General features: G+C 41.1%; 5 non-coding genes across 5 annotated transcripts; all 5 read right to left on the bottom strand.

Annotated features, from left to right (window-relative positions):
• Positions 1 to 17,289: 17,289 nt before the first annotated feature.
• TRNAC-GCA (transfer RNA cysteine (anticodon GCA)) lies at positions 17,290 to 17,361 on the bottom strand. The gene has a single exon. It is a non-coding gene; the product is annotated as a tRNA-Cys (tRNA).
• A 316-nt stretch (positions 17,362 to 17,677) lies between these two features.
• TRNAC-GCA (transfer RNA cysteine (anticodon GCA)) lies at positions 17,678 to 17,749 on the bottom strand. Its single transcript has one exon. It is a non-coding gene; the product is annotated as a tRNA-Cys (tRNA).
• A 1,096-nt stretch (positions 17,750 to 18,845) lies between these two features.
• On the bottom strand, positions 18,846 to 18,917 carry TRNAC-GCA (transfer RNA cysteine (anticodon GCA)). Its single transcript has one exon. It is a non-coding gene; the product is annotated as a tRNA-Cys (tRNA).
• Positions 18,918 to 19,104: 187 nt separating this feature from the next.
• On the bottom strand, positions 19,105 to 19,176 carry TRNAS-GCU (transfer RNA serine (anticodon GCU)). Its single transcript has one exon. It is a non-coding gene; the product is annotated as a tRNA-Ser (tRNA).
• Positions 19,177 to 19,233: 57 nt separating this feature from the next.
• Positions 19,234 to 19,305, bottom strand: TRNAC-GCA (transfer RNA cysteine (anticodon GCA)). The gene has a single exon. It is a non-coding gene; the product is annotated as a tRNA-Cys (tRNA).
• Between the last annotated feature and the right edge of the window lie 12 nt (positions 19,306 to 19,317).

Below are 19,317 nucleotides of genomic sequence, written 5' to 3' on the forward strand. Positions count from 1 at the left end.
GGGGTTAGTTGATAAACAGGCGTTAGTCATGAATGACGACTTTTTTTAACTTTAGCGTCTAATACGTGTCTAGATATATACCCAAACAATACCCAATCAAGTTTTAAAAATTATTTGCATCAACCTCTTAACTTGACTAGCGATTATGAAGTTGGGCTGGCAGAAATCATATTTCCAAATCATTGGGTGAATATAAGCGAAGAGTTTAACAAGTTTGAAATTCAGGTTGTAAGTGACCCAAACCGTGACAACTATGCAGCTGTTCGAGAGCCTGTTGAATATCAAAAAATAGAGATACCTGTCAATCGTTATACCAAGACCAAAGAGTACGAACTGCCCCAAAATTTTGTCGAGCTGTTAAATGATGATGTAAACAGTCATCCGTATTTAAAAGGCAAATTATCTTTTAAATTAGTGAATAAATATAAAGACGGGGCCCTGGGAAAACAGTTAGATACAAACTTTCCCGTTTACCTGCAAGTTTTAGGAGAGGAAAACATACGGTTCAAAATACCAGCTGATTCCCCCTTGACCACGCTATTTGAATTTAAAGAGAATAATTACGAAGATGTTCCATATATATCCAAATATCCTGTATCAAAGCATGCTAAAAATATAAGTTTAAATTACACTAATAATTACGTGGAAATCGAAATTGATAATGTTGGAGATAGTTTTAAAAAAAAATTTGATTACAAGTACATTCCCAAAGCCGCCATTAAACGTAAAACAAGCCATGAGGTTCCGCCAATAAGAAAAAAGCCCCAGCCGGAATATAAACCTGTACCGCCATCTATACCTATTTTACCGCGAACTACGCCTTTTCTTCCGATACCTATTGCTACGACTGAACCCGTAGTATTTGTACAACCACAGCCATCCAAAATAACCCCTCCCCCACCACCACCACCCAAAATAACTATTCCAAAACAAACCTCTCCAAAGCCTTATTATCCAACATATTCAGGGCCTGACCCCTCTAAAACGCCAGCTTCAGGTAAACAGTTACCTCCAAATTCGACTAAACCGATACCTCCAAGTTCAAATAAACCGATACCTCCAAGTTCAAATAAACCGATACCTCCAAGTTCGGATAAACTAATACCTCCGAGCTCAACTAATTCAGCCGCTACTACAACGATTAATTCAGCATCTACCACAACAACTAAACCAACATCTACTACAACAACAACAACTAGGCCAACCCCGTCTACTTCAGATCCCTTAAAGATTCTGACTACAGAGCCACCAAAGGCTGAATTACCAAAGTCAAAGCCGGAGCCAACGAAGTCCGAACTACCAAAACCAAAGGCTGAATTACCAAAGTCGAAGCCGGAGCCAGATCCTTTGAAACTTCCGGACCCCCCCAAAATTCCAGCTCCGGACCCATATAAGCCTGATCTATCAAAACAAGAGGCCCCGAAACCCTCTACCTTCGAACCACTGACGCCGACCCCCTCGCCAACGGAGGTTGAGGAAATATATATATTTCCAGACCCCTCAAAACCTGACTTACCGAACCCCGACTTACCGAACCCTGACTTACCGAACCCCGACTTACCGAACCCCGACTTACCGAACCCCGACTTACCGAACCCCGACCTATCGAAACCCGACCTATCCAAGCCTGATCTCTCAAAATCTCCAGACTCTACAACATCCTCTACTTTTGAGCTACCCGTATTACCGACCCCCTCCCCACCACCGGTTGATGAAAAACCCTTGTTTCCGCAGCCGGTTGATCCGCCAAAGAAAACACCCGAGCCGATTATCTCTGAAAAGCCTAAGCAAATTAACCCCGAAGATTATGATAACTATAAGATATTGTTCTTACCGCAAACTTTTAGAGCCAGTAAAACGCCAGAGAAAAACGCCGAAGGGCTTTATAGAGCCGTAACGCGTACTTTAGAAAAATTAGTATTTAAAAAAATTGAAGTAACATATCACACTATAGATAATCGGGGTGATGCTATCATGTATAATTTTAAAACACCGGAATGGGTGGAAATTAAATTTTCTCCCCAACTAGCTAAATTGCTCGATCTTGACCCCAATAAATACTACACAGGACGCAATCAATCTGGTCCTTTGAGGATGACGGTACAAGAATATACCATAAACGAAAACAATGCATATCTAGAATATCGAGTCAATAGAACCATAAAGCGCTATACCCCTTGGGAAGAACCGTGGCTTTATTTCTTTTTTAAAATGTCAGGCGAGTTTAGATCGACAGATGATTACAAGATTTATGAAGATATTGCCGAAAACCTACAAATAACTGCGCGCAATTTTGACCCTCTAAGATTGCAACAGGCCGAATTTAGCGTTATTAAACAAGGAGCGGAGCATTATTTTAGAGTCCATTGTCCGGCAAAAATTGAAATGCTCTTCCCAAAAGAATTGCGTGATATATTAAATTTAGAAGCTGAATACGTTGGTGGGACGTTTCTATCCACTAAACCTTTAGAGCGTAATTTTACGCATTTCAAAACAACTAATGACACATTTGTCAATTATCGCGTTCATGACTCGCTAATGTATCTATTTACTAAGACTAATTTTACAAAAATTAAAATACCCGCGGGCGAATATACCTGCGATTTGACGGCGACCGGGGCCGTAATTCCCTTCTCTTTACATTTAAAAATTATAAATCAGTTATTGGGTGTTCAAAAATATATGCCTCGCCAGTATTTTAAAATGTACATTCTCAAAACGGAAACGGAAAATAGATACTATGTTCGTCTCGAAATAGAGCCAGGTGTTCGCGTATCGGTAGCTGGTCCAATGGCCAAGTTATTTAACATTCCCGAAGAGGGAGAATTTTTTAAACACAGTCACTCGGGAGTAGCTTTGGTAAATCCCCGATTAAGATCAATGACATTGACAGCTAATAATAATTTTTGGACTAGCGAATACGATGTGGATAGATTTCCAGAAGATCCCGACTATGCTGACCAACCGTATGTACCCGGGTCTCAAGGCAAACGAGTTGACAATTACGCGTGCGAGATTCCTCCCGGGGTTTATTATCATATTAGCGATGTTTTAAGTGCTATGAGCGAAGCCATGTCCCCGGCGCATAGGAAAAGTCTAAAATTTACGCAGAATGTAGACGGAACCGTGACGGTTTCAAAATTAAACGATACGGTCTCAATTTTGTTTCCCAAAACAACACCCGGAAGAGGGCTCGGGAGGCTGTTAGGCTTTAGTGCCAATCAATTAGATCGGTATCTTAATAACGAGACTTCGGAGTACCCCGCTGATATCATGAGAGGCGTCGATGCCATGTTTGTTTATACCAATATTATCCGTCAACAAGTGGTGGGTGGTGGTCAAGCCCCTCTGCTACGTTTCATAAAAATGCCGGCTTTTTCGCTGCTAGACGAAGAGAACCAGGAAATATTTAATAATATCAGAAGCGCATAACATACGAAGTGATTTTCTATTATGCATAACATAGCGGCCGTCTTATACGGAAAGCTTTTACCATCAAGGGGGGGGGGGAATGTCAGCCCCCTTTCCAACTTTATTTTTCCTCTCGCGCCGAGAAATCCAAGCGGGTGGGGTTCGGGTGGATTTTGTACTGCTTACGCATATATCACCGAATAGATATAGTTCCCCTTATTCTCGCCAGACGGCAACCCTAATAAATCGATGCAGTTCTTGTCAGTATCCCCCTTAGGTGGCTAGTGCCGACTCAAATAAAAATCTTTCCGTATGAGACGGGTCTACCAAAGAGTCTAGAAAATCACTTCGTATGTCATGCGCTTCTGATAATATCGACTTTTATCCAATTTCAACCAGCGATATACAAGAAATTGAAATTGAATTGAAATCCGATTACGGGGAAAATATCCCGTTTAATTTGGGCAAAGTATATATTAAACTGTTTTTTAGGCGTCGACGTCAATAGAACAGGAGCAATGGTGCCTAATAGATACACTCTGTATTTCCAAAGAGGATCGTCCCTTCCGGCTTTACACGCAAACGTTTTCCAATCGGGGGGTCGTTTTAGTGTTGGCGGCATCTTTAATTCTTTATTGCGCAAAATTACACCCTTTATTAGGCCGGCCATTAGTACTTTAGCGTCCGAAGCTGTTGGTTTAACGAGTAGAGTAATTAGCGATGCCCAAAACCCCGGAATATCACCTCGAGAATCGATTAAACGAAATGTCAAACAATCTATAAATTCCCTACTACATAAAGGCGTGGACCGGTTCGTCAACACTCAAAGCGGGACGGGCCGAAAACGAAAGAGGACTGCTAAAACAAGCCGGAGCAAACGTGTTAAGCGACGCACTAAACGCGATTTTCTAGACTAAACATGTCGACCTACGAAAGTGTTCTTTCCGACTTTGAAGTATTTGAAAAGCCAGTGGTGAATAATAATATTGTTGGGACTAAAACGACTGCCCATTATCCAATTGCTCCCCTAACTAATGCAAAATATATAGAATTTATCATTCCCCCCTCTAACAATTATCATGATTTGACTAAAACTCTTTTGAGATTAAAATTTCGCGTTTTACACGAGGACGGCACGGCCGTTCCAGATGCGGAAAAGAAAGTCTCGGTAACAAATTTAATAATTGCCTCGCTATTTTGTCAAGTAGAATTATTTCTTAATGGCGTCGCTGTCCAGCAACCTAATAATATGTACCCATATATGGCCTATTTTAAAATACTTTTAAATTATGGACAAACGGCGGCCAATTCCTGGTTAACTTCTATGTTATATTATTTGGATACCATTATCGATCCGGCGACGGCTTTAGCGGATGCCAATATTAACAAAGAAAATAATGGTATTGGTCGTCGCGCTAAACGCGTGGCCCAATCAAAGACGTGCGATGTAATTGGCGAATTATTTTTGGATATGTTCAAAACGCCCAAATTCTTACTAGATAATATCGAGGTGCGAATTAGACTTCATCGAAGCTCCACGGATTTTGTTATTATTCACAATGAAACGGGCAAAAAGTATAAGATTGATTTAACGGAATGCACTTTGTTTACGCGCGAAATTGAGGTTAATCCCGAACTGCAACTAGCTCACGCCCAGATGTTAAACTCGGGAATAAACGCTCGCTACGAAGTAAACTCTATTGTTATGAAAAATTTCTTAATAACCACCGGAACGCAAGATTTTATTAGGGACAGCTTGTTTACGGGGCAATTACCCTCGCGAACTGTCGTGGCTTTCGTTACTAATAAAAAATTTGTAGGGGAAGCAACTTCTAACCCCCTGGATCTCCAACACTTCAAACTCGATTTCATGCAATTCTCTTTAAATTCGCAAAATTATCCCGATATCCCGTTTACGCCTAATTTTGACGACGACCAGTACGTTAGATGTTACAATTCTTTATTCGAGGGTCTCGAGATATTAGGTCTTGACCGAGGAAATATAATTTCTTACGATTTATATAAGAAGGGCTTTTTTGTCGTTGTTTTTGATTTGAGTAGAGAACATCTCGCTTCGTTAGGCCTAAATTCCATGCCCCAGACTGGTAACTTGCGATTATCGTTAAGATTTAGCTCTCCGCTAACCGAAAACGTCACGTGCATTGTCATGGCCGAATTTCCAAACAACCAATTAATAATATCTAAAAACAGAGAAATTATTTATAATCACCCCAACGTATAAAAGACTAAAACTTTATAAATACAATATCAGTCGCGAGCCAAGATGCACCAAGTACACACCGTCACGCCAAAGCTCGACATTTGCGTCATTGAATCGATTGAACCTAAAATATTAATTCAAAGATCGGATACGCGTACAAAAACTATATTAAAACCTAACGCCTGGTACGCTTTGTTTCGGTTTCAAAATGAACTCACGTCCTTTTTTGACGGAAAAATACCTCGCTATCATATTTGGTTGCCCGTCAAAGAGCGCATCAAGCTGGAATGCTTCGTCAACTCGAAAGATGAACGTCTAATCGATCTTCGATACTATGAACGAGGCAGCGGCAGTCGTTATTTCCTCAACTTTAGCACCAGCGAAGGATTCAGCCTGAACAAAACAGGATGGCAGACATTGATCGACTTATAGCCGTTGATTGACGAGGATCTCAAGGCTAAAGGGATAGCTGTCTGTCGCATGCGTGAATTCATTTTAAACGAGCTCACTACCACTTTGTTTGACGTCACTTCCACTTGCGCCAACGTCGAGTGTCGAAAACAAATATGCCACTCTCAAAGCTGCTCGGAATTTGACACAAATTTCAGCGATCGAGTCGAGCGTAATTTGCACGAAGCGTTGCCTCAACTGGATCGTGAGAAAATTTTGCATCAATTTGAGACCGAACACGGATGGATCGAGGATCAAGAGGATATTTACGCTTATTTTGTCAACAGTTTTGCCGATTTAAAGAATGCCTTGATTTATGGCTATTAAGATAAATGTACTGATATATCGTATTTGTTTAGCTGATATTGTTTTTATAAAATACCTTTGCGTGTATTAAATAAAGTTGTTTATTGGGAAACCATTTAGTCGTTATTTATACTTGTTAAGACATGGACGCTAAAATTAGAAAAATTTATTACGACATGGCTAATCCGGCCGCCTATGGGTCGCTAGCCAGATTACAAAAGGCCTTACCGGACGTGCCAAAAGCAAAATTAATCGCCTTTCTCGAGAAACAACCCGCCTACACGAAACATCGACTTCGACGTTTCCGATTCAAAACCAACCAGGTGTACGCCTCGACTATCGATGACGTTTTTCAAGCTGATTTGTTGGATCTACCGAAATTAAAACGTTTTAATAAAAATGTTCGCTATGTTTTGTGCGTCATTGACGTCTTAAGCCGCTACGGATGGACAGTACCTCTTAGAAACAAAACATCTGGCGAGGTTATCGAGGCTTTTAAAAAAATATTTCGAGAGAGGATCCCTTTAAAAATATACACGGACTACGGTGGGGAATTTAGTTCGCGCAACTTTGATTCCTTCTTGAAACGGCACAATGTGCAAATACATTTTGCCCGGAGTCAGCATAAGGCCAGTCTAGCGGAACGCTTTATTAGAACAATTAAGGAACAAATTGCCCGGGTTATTACGGCCACAGGGAATAAAAATTACGTTAAATATTTACCTTTAATTACTAAAGCCTATAATGAACGGGTTCATTCAACTACTGGAATTGCACCGGTTCATGTTAATATAGATAACGAATCAATCATTTGGAATAAACTGTACGGGAAATCAAACGGCATTACTCGATACGCACCGAGGCTTAAAGTTGGCGACTACGTGCGTCTCTCTATAGCTAGTAGAGTATTTAGAAAAACCAGCTCGGGAGGCACGTTTACTGACGAAATATTTCGCGTTGTTGACGTCATACCCAGGTCACCACCCGTCTATCGCGTAGCAGATTTAAAGGGGGAGCAAATTCTGGGTGTTTTCTACAGCGCCGAATTACAAAAAGTCTCGTTACCTGAGACTAAATTATGAACACTTCGCAAATAAACGCTCTTTTAACTTGCGACAAAAGAACGCGACCCTACTATTTAGGATGCTTCCCAGTAGACAGACTCCCAGAACGGCCAAAAAGGTCCAAATTTTGCTTTATATTCAATAATGAAGCAGCTGGAGAGGCTGGAGAACATTGGATAGCGTGCTTTTCTAACAATGACACGGTGGAAATGTTTTGCACTTACGGAAATTCGCCGCGATACTATAAAGTTAATTTAAAACGATACGGGAAAAGAGTTGTTTACAATAAACAACAAATTCAACATCCATTTTTTCAACTGTGCGGCATCCATTGTTGTTTATACCTAGCACTCCGCTGCCAAGGCGTGGCTAGAAAGACGATATTAGACGCCATCTATGACCAGAATCTTAAACTTAACGACTATGTCGCTTTATTATATTTATCTTTACATTTAAAAAAACATGTACACAGATATTGTTCGCAATAAAACAATTTTTTATTTGTCTTAATATTACATTTTATTAATCAATATCGCGCCATTTATTATGCCTCTTTCTCCTCTCGTTAGATGGAACCAGCGGTCCTAAGTTTTGAAGTTCGTCTTTCTTTTTCCGAGGTTTTTTCTTTTTTTTCTTGTTCTTCTGTTTAGCGGAGGCCGTCTCAAACAGGTTTTCCAAGTCCGTTAAATTGTCCCCGTTTTCCTCCGCTAAATTCTCTTGTTCATCGACAATTTCTTCTTGAAAATTGTCGGGATTTGCATAACCGACAGCTCCTTCTTCTAGCTCTCTTTTTGGCGTGAAAAATGTGTTTTGCAAATGATTGGCCAGAACTTCGGCTTGCCGTTTCACCATATCTCCAACATAGGTCGGCCCATATTGCTGGTAAAAATCTTCTCGTGTTGGTGTCCCCGCAGCCGTTTCGCTTTTTAAAACCTTTAGCCGAGGCTCGGTTCGTTTAGGCGTAGTAAAAGAACTGCCCGAAGCGCTTGTTGTCGGTGATGACGTGGCATAGCTCGGCCATGACAATTGTTTTTTTCGCGGGGGCATTTTAGGGGTGACCGGTAATGGCGGCGTGGGGACATTGGACATTGCCTGTGTTACGACTTCGAATTTAGGTAAAGGAATTTGTTTCTCGATACTTAAATATTTCTCAAAAGCGTCTAAATATTTATATAATTTATCGTAGGCATTCAATGGCGATTTTAAAATATCCTCAATCTCTCGGTCCAAAGCAGAGTGTTCTTGGGCAGCTGTTGAAGTTACTGCGCTAGCGGGCACAAGAACCATTTGTTTCATAGTTTAGCAGCTATGGCTTGGACAATTGAAGGCAAGATTGCGGCAAGCAACGTCGTAAGGAAACCACCTGATTGCTGCAACAACAGCTTTTTTTTGCTTTTCTGCGACAAGGTACTTGATCCGAGTTGTCTAATAATTTTCTTGTACTTTGCTAGCTTTTTCTTACGGTCTTTACTCAAATAAATACCTCCGCCCTTTAAATTCTTACAAATTGTCTGAATGCTCTTTAATTGAGGCGCGCTACTATTGTTTAAGAGGGTTCGCCGTTGTTTACAGCTAGTTTGACGCAAACTCTGTAAATAAGGGACAAATTTGGCAAACTTGGTCGAGGGACGCGCTACGACGAGCCGGGAGCGTTTTGCTGATCGACGTTTAACGCGTGGGGCCATTATTCAAATGACAATTAAATTTAATCGACATAGACATACATAGGTGATTCGTGAGGTAGAACTCGCGACCTTAATCGTAAATTTTCCGGAGTTTCTTGTTTTAAATCAATTAACAAATAGCTATAGGGTTCTCTAGTGGCTAGTCTGTACGCCTCCGTAATACGCTTCGGTTTATCTGGACTTATTTGTTGCGCCAAATATCTAATAGAGGCGAAATCTCGAGGATTTTTCATTATTATAAAATAGGAAGAGTTTTGAGAAATTATCCGCGATTGGCTACCCTTGGGAAACAGTTGTTGAGTAATAATAATAACCGTATACCCTAAATGATGCGACGTCACGCACACTAAATCGGCAATATGAGTTTGTTTAAATAATTGACTAGCTAAATCGTCTAGTATCAAGTAGGAGTCGCGATTCATTTCCCAAAAGTCCGGATCCGCCGTTGGCAAGCCTTGAATAAATTGAATTCCTGGAATCAATTGTTTCAATTTTTCATAGTTTGGCTGCCAGGCGGCGTAGCAATAAATAACCTTTTTATGCGGTGGGTCAAACATAAGCTGATGATTTTGCAATAAGTTACTTAAAAGAAAACTCTTCCCCGCTTGCGTTGGCCCCACGATTAGAAACTGGGCGGGTGTTTGGAACTTTAAAGAATGCGAGACTGACTCGGTTGGATTCATTTTAAATAATAAACATTTTATTATTGTTGACAGGTTATTTATATTAAAAACATAGATATTTAAAAAACATTAATAATCAAAAAAAAATTAAAACACTATAAATCCAAAAACCCCAAAAAAACCCTTACATATTTAAATAGCATTAAAAAACAATATAAACAAAAAAAACCCTTTTACCCCAAAAAAATCCCTATTAATTAATTGTTTTTAAAAATTTTTTTTCAAATTCCGTTATCCTTTGGCGAAAGCGTTGGTCGTTGATAAGGTCAAAGTTCACGCGAGACTCGGAGGGTAGTTGGTACACACGCACTACAGAAGAAAACACGACGGATTTATGCGCACGCGCACTTTTTCGTTTCCCGACCGCTCTTTGTTGATGGCTGGGCATGTTTGGATTAGAGGCTCGCAAACATCCTCGCCCTCGCTGGTCGGGAAGTCGGGAAACCCCTGACGCAGTGGTTTGTTGTTGCACGGTTTTTTGGAAACCATCGGACACGATGGGCTGTGTTTCCGATGTTCACTCGATGGATGGTCCGTGCAACGCCACTGGTACAAGGCGATGCCGCAAAAGGCGCAGCGCGCCGTCTGTGTTTCTACATCTGCAAGATAGAAACCGTCTTTGGCCAGGGCCTCGATAGGAACGCAAGATTCCCACAAGCCCTCAAAAGTATGTCTTCGCCTAGCCTCGTAATTCATGCGAAAGAGATGTTGAAGCGAGTGTTGCCTCTTTGAAACCGTAGGGTCGACTGGTTGTCAAATCGGCGTTCAACAATCTCTTATTCGAGGTTTGGCGAAATCTTTTGGTGATTTTAACGGCCTCTAGCTGCAGCTTGTATTTATCCCGTTTAAAATTAAAAGGGACATTGACTGTAACTTCCTTTTCCGGATTCATCGCTACACTTTCAAAGGTTTCAAAGTCAAGTTTTTCAAGATTTTCTCGATTTAACGTCAACCCTTTAATTTTCTTGACTTCTTTTCCTTTGCTAGTGCGAAACGAGTAACTTTTGGCACCGGTACTACAAAAGGAAGTTATATAATCACCGCCGAGTTCGTCCGCCCAGCAACCAATATGATTGCCAGTTGGAATGTCAAACTTTCCCGGTAGATGGCGGTAGATTATCGAGTCGGTGTCACAATACAAAGCTGCGCGGTCTAATTGAAGCAACATCTTGTTCAATTCGAGTCGCCCGTAGCACGAGACGAAGCTCCCCACAATGGCCGACCCCAGTTTGTAGTCTAGAATGTAATCGCTTTTGGCTTTGTACGATAAGAGAGCGATCGACTCCGTAACTGGCCGTAAGTCGACTAATTCCAGAGTGTAATCGCTCGCGTATCGTATCAATTCGTAATAATTGTTGATAAAGATGCTGCGAATCTTACCCGTATTTAACGCCATGCGACCCCAAAGAGAATTTAAATTAATTTTAGCGATATTACGCAGGGAAGGATTTGATTGAATATCCGCCACGGTCAGAGAAAGCTTTTCATTCTTGTTTATATCAGCGATATACGCCTCTTTTTGCAGAGGCGTTTGCGCGTGAGCGGGAAATCCGGAATTCTTCACTTTCAAGGCGATAAAATCAGTCATGTACTGGGCAAAGAAATATTCCGTTTTTGGATAATGGTACACTTCGAATATATCGAGGAGTTTATAACCATGTTCCATAGCGGCATAGACTTCGACCGTTGGCCAGACTGATTCGAAAGCCCGTTCATTAACAGTGTGATCGCAGATTTCCGCTCGCAATTCTAGGCACGTGCGACAGAGGGCGTAAGCTAATTTACCACCGCTGCGAAAGGGAATTAAGGGGATGTGGAGATCTTGAGGGGGCAGCAGACGACAACTCATAACGCCAAAATACCACCCTGGCGATTTGTCAAAATCTCTGTTATAGATTATGGGGTGGCCGCTAGGGTACGGACAATCGCGACAAACTTTCGGATACAAAGAAATAATATCCTTGTAGAAAATTTTCTCCTCACCTTGCACGTGGCAGTTAAGAACAAAATTTTCCGTTCGTCCCCCATAGAGAGCGCTACGGGCTGATATTTGAGGTCGAAAAGTTAAACTTTTGCAGAAAGCCTTTGCTTCGGCGTTTTCTTTTAAAAGCTTAGCAAATTGACACTCAAAAATCGAGGTATATTCATACCCGACCATCTTCTCTTTAATAAACAGCTCTCTATCTAGAGTCCGTTCATACAGAAATCTGTTGCTGGCTTTGAGTTGGGTATTGTAGGCATTAAGTTTTTGGCATGGACAACCGTGAAAGTAGCAACCGTGGAAATCGTAGATTTTGGGCGGAGTTTCGCTTTAGCCGTCGACTAAATAGCGCCCCACCCGATATTCACCCCCATAGCTTAAAGCCGTTCGCAATTTTATATTTTCCGTTTTCTCCACCCAAGCGAGATATTTTAAGCTAATCTGACTGTGATTAAATTTTGCGTTATAGCCGTTAGAAGGAACAATACCCATGCTGTAAGGTTTATAGTAATTGTTAAGATAAATAGTGGTTAAAGCACCCGCCAAAGTAATATTTTTTAAGCAAAAAGGGTCTAATTTTGTTAGATCTACGTAAATTTTTCTAAAAGCTTCGACGCCTTGTCTTAGGACTTTGACGTCTTGAATGCAATATTTAATAAGCTCCTCTTTGATGTTGTAAATAGATCCTTCCATTGACGCGTACCAAGCTTGAAAATCTCGATAATCATTGGCCTTCATTTGAGCTACGTTAAAGTACGAAGCTTCAGGGATGACACCAATGTAATTAAGATTTTCTTCGGTATGAAAATCAAATGGAAAGAATCCTTTCGCTACATCGCCGAGGCTAAACATGCTGGTGAAATTACGCAGAGGTTGACTAATGTAATTAAAGCTATCGAGGAATCTAATTTGCGGTCCCTCAAGATGAATCATTAAAATTTTACTACCGTCAAAAATAACGGCAGGGGTGACGTGTCTATGGACTAAAGCGTTACGAATTAAGAAGTTATCAAAAGCTTTCGCGTAATGAGCTACGACTTGAGGGTTAGTAAAGCGCGGTTGGTACGTCTTACGTTTCTGTCCAGTCAAAACTACCTGCTCTACGCTAAATAAATAATTTAAAAATTGCTCGACGCAATTGGCGCCATAAAAAATTTTAGTTTCAAAGCCAGCTTCAGTCTCTACGTCGCAAACTAATAAAATAGGGACGTGGATATTATTTCTAAGAATAGTCTCAATGTCGTAATAAATAAACCGCGAGGCTTTCATTTTGGTTTCCAATGGCATAACAAAATGTTCACCTGGCGGATGGACTATTTTACACTGAGAGCATTTGGGATTGCAGTCGTGATCGTCACCCATCAGTCGTCCACATTCTAAACATCGTTTTGGGCTCGCGCAGGTGCCATTAAGTAAATGAGTTTCGTAGCAGGGGCCAGGAAAGAAGTAGCGGTGGCATTCGTCGCAACGTTTTAAAACATCCTCGTTGGTTAAATGAAAAGCTTCTCCTTGACACCGAAAACATATATAGGGTTTTGTATCCTCGGGGCATTTATGCTCTTTTAACAATTCGTATTTGTAAAAGGATTTTAAGCATAAATCGCAAGAGACACAACCACCCATCATGCCGTGCCAAGTTTTCGCGGGGTGGATATGGTCGCCAATTCTTAATAAATAGATAAATTTAGGAGCTTGGGGGCCTTTGAAAAATATGGTAAAATTATTCGCAGCATCAATTATCACGATTCTATAATGGGGAGCTAAATAATTTTGAAATTTTTGAATATCTTCTAGAGTAACAAAACCTTCGGGGACTCCGGCTTTCCTGTGCAAGATTTTTGCAATATTACCCACAAGGGTGCTATCGCGTTTCAGTTTTTTGAAATTGTTCTGGTTAAAGGGCTGACCTTGCTTTTTTTGACGATAAAAATTGCGATCGGCCAGCTCTTTACCCAAAACTAAACTCCGAGCAAAACAAAGGTTATCATTATTCTCCATAAAAATAAATTGGTTATTTTGTTTAACAAAATAATCCAAATTAACCAAAGTTCTATTTTTTATGGACTTATAATAAACTCCTATATTCGCGTCGAGGTTTAAAAAAATAATGTCAAACTGAAAATCTTCCCCATTAAAGACAAAGTCCCGACTAGATTGCGTTACTCTATAGATGGTTCGCATGATTCGCTTACTGGTGAATTTGTCAATTTTTATAAATTTAATATTAACGGGAGTCGTCAATCCGGGGGAGCTTAAAACAAATCGAACCCGATTATACCCGGGATTCTCGGTTACTAATTTACGTATAACTTCGTCGAGAATTTTTCGAAAAATTCGAAAAAAATCTCTTGTTGGGATGTCATTCAAATTTTTAAAAGCTATACGCAAATCGATTTGTTTACAATGCCACTTGCGACTCGTTTTGTCAATCTGCCGCTCAATTGTGTAGTACCGGTTTACCTGTGCGTGTTCCTCTCCTCCACTACCCTCCGAGTCACTCCCGCTGCTGCCGCTGCTCGAACTCATTTTTTGAATCTCTATCAGAAATAAAAAAAATTGGAACAAAATTTTGGTTTGTAAATTTATTATTAATAAGATACTTACTTTGCTTGGCGGCTGCTGCGTGGCCTGCGCGTCACCCTTTATGTCCTCCACCAACCGGTGGAAGGCGTTGAGGAGTTTGACCGCCTCCTTATCTTTCCCGTCAACGACTCGTTTCAGCCGCTTGTGGCTGCACTCCCAAAGCTTGTCGGCTTGGGAGTCTTTTATATCTTTAAATTTGTAGACACTTATGTCTACAAAATAGTCCCCTTTTCGCGGGGGGACTCGTGTCTCGAAGTATTGGCCGTCGCTCCTCAGCCGGTACGACCCTTCAATGCCGTGAATGCCAACGACGTGTTTTTGTAGTACGTCTTGGACGAACGTCTCGTCGTCCGAGTCGATTAACACCTCGACAGGGTCGGGCTTCAAAAATTGATTTATGGTCCGCTTACCGCTGCTGGTTCCGGCTCGATCCCCAGGAGAAGACGGTGGAGAGTCAAACATAGACTGTGATTCTTGAGGATATTTGCTACTCATGGCTGGATTGATTGTGAAAATCCAATGCCCATGCTCGAGCTTTTATACCCAAAATCTCAGGGGTATTTTTTTTTAAATACAGGCCCAGACATGGTTTTTTATAACACAACCTTATTCGATTCATATTAAGAGTTTCAAAAAATATAATTATGTCTGATACGCTATTTTTTAATTTAACCTAAAATACATTTTTTATTGCGAAGTTGATACTAAAGATTAAAGAGGACCTTAATATATCTATCTATATAAAAAATAACCTCTCTAGTTTAATATTAATATACATTTATTTAGATTTAAATCATGTTAAAAAACAATTTCCGTCCCTCCCAAAGTAATTAGTTTTAACCTTCACTAATAAATTGTTTTTCTTATATAAAGCGATCTCGTGAGAATTATTCAAATTATTCGAAACACGCCTAAACAAGCTTTTGCATACAAATAATATTTGTCCCCTTAGGCATTTATCAAAGTAACTTCTTTTTAACCTTCGCTAAAGGGTTTTTTTTATATAACACGATCTCGTTTAAATTATTTAAAACACACCTAGACAACTTTTTTGCATACGAAAAAAAAACTTAGACCTCGGAGAGATTTTGTAATTTTATGCCTATATATCTAATTAACTTTTTGCTATTTATTGAATTTTAAGAATCTTGAAAGTCTTGGCTAGACACTATTAGATTTGACCTCGCTAATTTTGTATATAAGCCCCAAGTTTCAAAGTGAAAGTTATCAGTTGTTTAACTTCTGTTTCTGAAACACTATCCCAAAAACTTTCAGATGTCTTTTTCGACCGCTCCTCGTTTGCCCTGCCTGCCCGTGATCAAAATCCATCCGGCAGCGCTTACTCCCCGTCGTGCCACCCCCCAGTCGGCCGGACTGGACTTATATTGTCCAGTGGATACCGTAATCGACCCTCACGGTATCAAAATCGTGTCGACTGGGTTAGGTGTGATGCTGCCCGAGAACAGCTACGGCCGCATTGTTGGCCGTAGCAGTTTAACGGCCCAAGGGCTGTTTGTCGCCGAGGGGACGATAGGTATGTTTATTAGTTATTTTATAGTGCGTAAAAGTATAATAATTCTTAACAATAATAGACGCCGACTATCGGGGACCCCTAAAAGTCGTCATCACCAACGTCGGGGACACCGCCTACAATATTCGGCGGGGCAATAGGCTTGCCCAATTGATAGTGACCCCGGTTATATTGCTAAGACCGGTGGAAACGGCGGTAAATATTTTCAAGTTTTTAATTTAGGTTTCAACATGTAACACATTTTTATATTGTTTCTAGAGTCTGACCCCTACATCACGTGGCACTGGGGGGTTCGGCTCGACCGGTGTTTAATCTTTTTAAATGGTGGTGGGTTTTTCATATAAATATTTGTTATTGTATATATTATATTGTTTGTTATTAAAAAATTTTTATTTCTATATTTGTTATTCTTGTCAGACTTATAATTATAGGCTTATTTTCTAACTCCACCTTAATAAACCTATCCAATGATGTTATCTCTCTACTTACGCTCCGCCTAATGTGACAAATAGGATCCAATTAAAACTGCCGCTTCACTCTCTAGTATGTTACATATAGCACGTACTAGCAATTTAAATATCATTTGTTATCATAGCCCTCGCAATATGTTGTGCCTCATTTTCTTTTTTGTTTACGGGTTAATAGTCAACGTTTTGTTAACTCTTTACGAAATTGAACGGCGAAGCAGAAAACAATTAGAAAATAAACCCAAACGTCCCTCCGCCGATTGCACTTCCGAGTCAAATAACGATACAGGGTTAACGTGAAAAATGAACTCTTTAAAACATGTTTGTTTATCCTTGTTGGTTGTTGATTATTTTGTAATATATATTCTGTATTTATTTATCACCCATATCTGTACATCTTATAAAAAGTAAATATTTGATGTCTTAAAATCTGTGTTTTTATTAACTTTAGGGTTACAGAGAAAAAAGGGTAACACCCAATGTTAGCAAGCCAGGGATGACGTCAAGGTTGACTATAGTTTTAGTTTTAGTTTAAGTTAAGAAGATGATGTCATGGGAGGGATGAAACTAACAGCTCGGGCTAGTCCAGACTTGTCTGAAAAGTTTGGTTTGAGTCTGGTGGATGGGGAGAGGGCGGCCATCTTGGGGTGGCGGCCATCTTGGATCCGTGGCTATTTGTATAGCTATCACTACTTGCTTTACCATTGAGCTATTCCCCTTTTTTCCTCGCCCTAATGTCGATTTAACTAAAATAGACGGAACGATCCGTGCTGTTATAGCGGGAGCTCGGGTTTGAACCAAGGACCTCTCGATCTGCAGTCGAATGCTCTACCACTGAGCTATTCCCCCTAGTTCGAGGCCGTAATGTTGATTTAACTAAAATAAAGGCAATGATCCGTGCTGTTACAGGGAGAACTCGGGTTTGAACCAAGGACCTCTCAATCTGCAGTCGAATGCTCTACCACTGAGCTATTCCCCCTTTTTCAAGGCCGTAATGTCGATTTAACTGAAATAACGGAATGATCCGTGCTGTTACAGGGGGAACTCGGGTTTGAACCAAGGACCTCTCGATCTGCAGTCGAATGCTATACCACTGAGCTATTCCCCCTTGTTCAAGGCCGTAATGTCGATTTAACTAAAATAAACGGAATGATCCGTGCTGTTACAGGGGGAACTCAGGTTTGAACCAAGGACCTCTCGATCTGCAGTCGAATGCTCAACCACTGAGCTATTCCCCCTTTTTCAAGGCCGTAATGTCGATTTACCTGAAATAACGGAATGATCCGTGCTGTTACAGGGGGAACTCGGGTTTGAACCAAGGACCTCTCGATCTGCAGTCGAATGCTCTACCACTGAGCTATTCCCCCTTGTTCAAGGCCGTAATGTCGATTTAACTAAAATAAACGGAATGATCCGTGCTGTTACAGGGCGAACTCGGGTTTGAAGCAAGGACCTCTCGATCTGCTGTCGAATGCTCTACCACTGAGCTATTCCCCCTTGTTCAAGGCCGTAATGTCGATCTAACTAAAATAAACGGAATGATCCGTGCTGTTACAGGGGGAACTCAGGTTTGAACCAAGGACCTCTCGATCTGCAGTCCAATGCTCAACCACTGAGCTATTCCCCCTTTTTCAAGACCGTAATGTCGATTTAACTGAAATAACGGAATGATCCGGCTGTTACAGGGGGAACTCGGGTTTGAACCAAGGACCTCTCGATCTGCAGTCGAATGCACTACCACTGAGCTATTCCCCCTTGTTCAAGGCCGTAATGTCGATTTAACTAAAATAAACGGAATGATCCGTGCTGTTACAAGGGGAACTCGGGTTTGAACCAAGGACCTCTCGATCTGCAGTCGAATGCTCTACCACTGAGCTCTTCCCCCTGGTTCAAGGCCGTAATGTCGATTTAACTAAAATAAAAGGAATGATCCGTGCTGTTACAGGGGGAACTCGGGTTTGCACCAAGGACCTCTCGATCTGCAGTCGAATGCTCTACCGCTGAGCTATTCCCCCTTGTTCATAACCGTAATGTCGATTTAACTAAAATAAACGAAATGATCCGTGCTGTTACAGGGGGAACTCGGGTTTAAACCAAGGACCTCTCGATCTGCAGTCGAATGCTCTACCACTGAGCCATTCCCCTTTGTTCATAACCGTAATATCGACTTAACTAAAATAAACGAAATGATCCGTACTATTACAGGGAGAACTCGGGTTTGAACAAAGGACCTCTCGATCTGCAGTCGAATGCTTTACCATTGAGCTATTCCCCTTTTTTCCTCGCCCTAATGTCGATTTAACTAAAATAGACGGAACGATCCGTGCTGTTATAGCGGGAGCTCGGGTTTGAACCAAGGACCTCTCGATCTGCAGTCGAATGCTCTACCACTGAGCTCTTCCCCCCAGTTCAAGGCCGTAATGTTGATTTCACTAAAATAAAGGCAATGATCCGTGCTATTACAGGGAGAACTCGGGTTTGAACCAAGGACCTCTCAATCTGCAGTCGAATGCTCTACCACTGAGCTATTCCCCCTTTTTTCAAGGCCGTAATGTCGATTTAACTGAAAAACGGAATGATCCGTGCTGTTACAGGGGGAACTCGGGTTTGAACCAAGGACCTCTCGATCTGCAGTCGAATGCTATACCACTGAGCTATTCCCCCTTGTTCAAGGCCGTAATGTCGATTTAACTAAAATAAACGGAATGATCCGTGCTGTTACAGGGGGAACTCAGGTTTGAACCAAGAACCTCTCGATCAGCAGTCGAATGCTCAACCACTGAGCTATTCCCCCTTTTTCAAGGCCGTAATGTCGATTTACCTGAAATAACGGAATGATCCGTGCTGTTACAGGGGGAACTCGGGTTTGAACCAAGGACCTCTCGATCTGCAGTCGAATGCTCTACCACTGAGCCATTCCCCTTTGTTCATAACC

Source organism: Phalangium opilio, unplaced genomic scaffold (assembly GCF_054372755.1).
Source record: "Phalangium opilio isolate 3A_F unplaced genomic scaffold, DU_Popi_V2 ptg000053l_1, whole genome shotgun sequence".
Lineage (NCBI taxonomy): Eukaryota > Metazoa > Arthropoda > Arachnida > Opiliones > Phalangiidae > Phalangium > Phalangium opilio.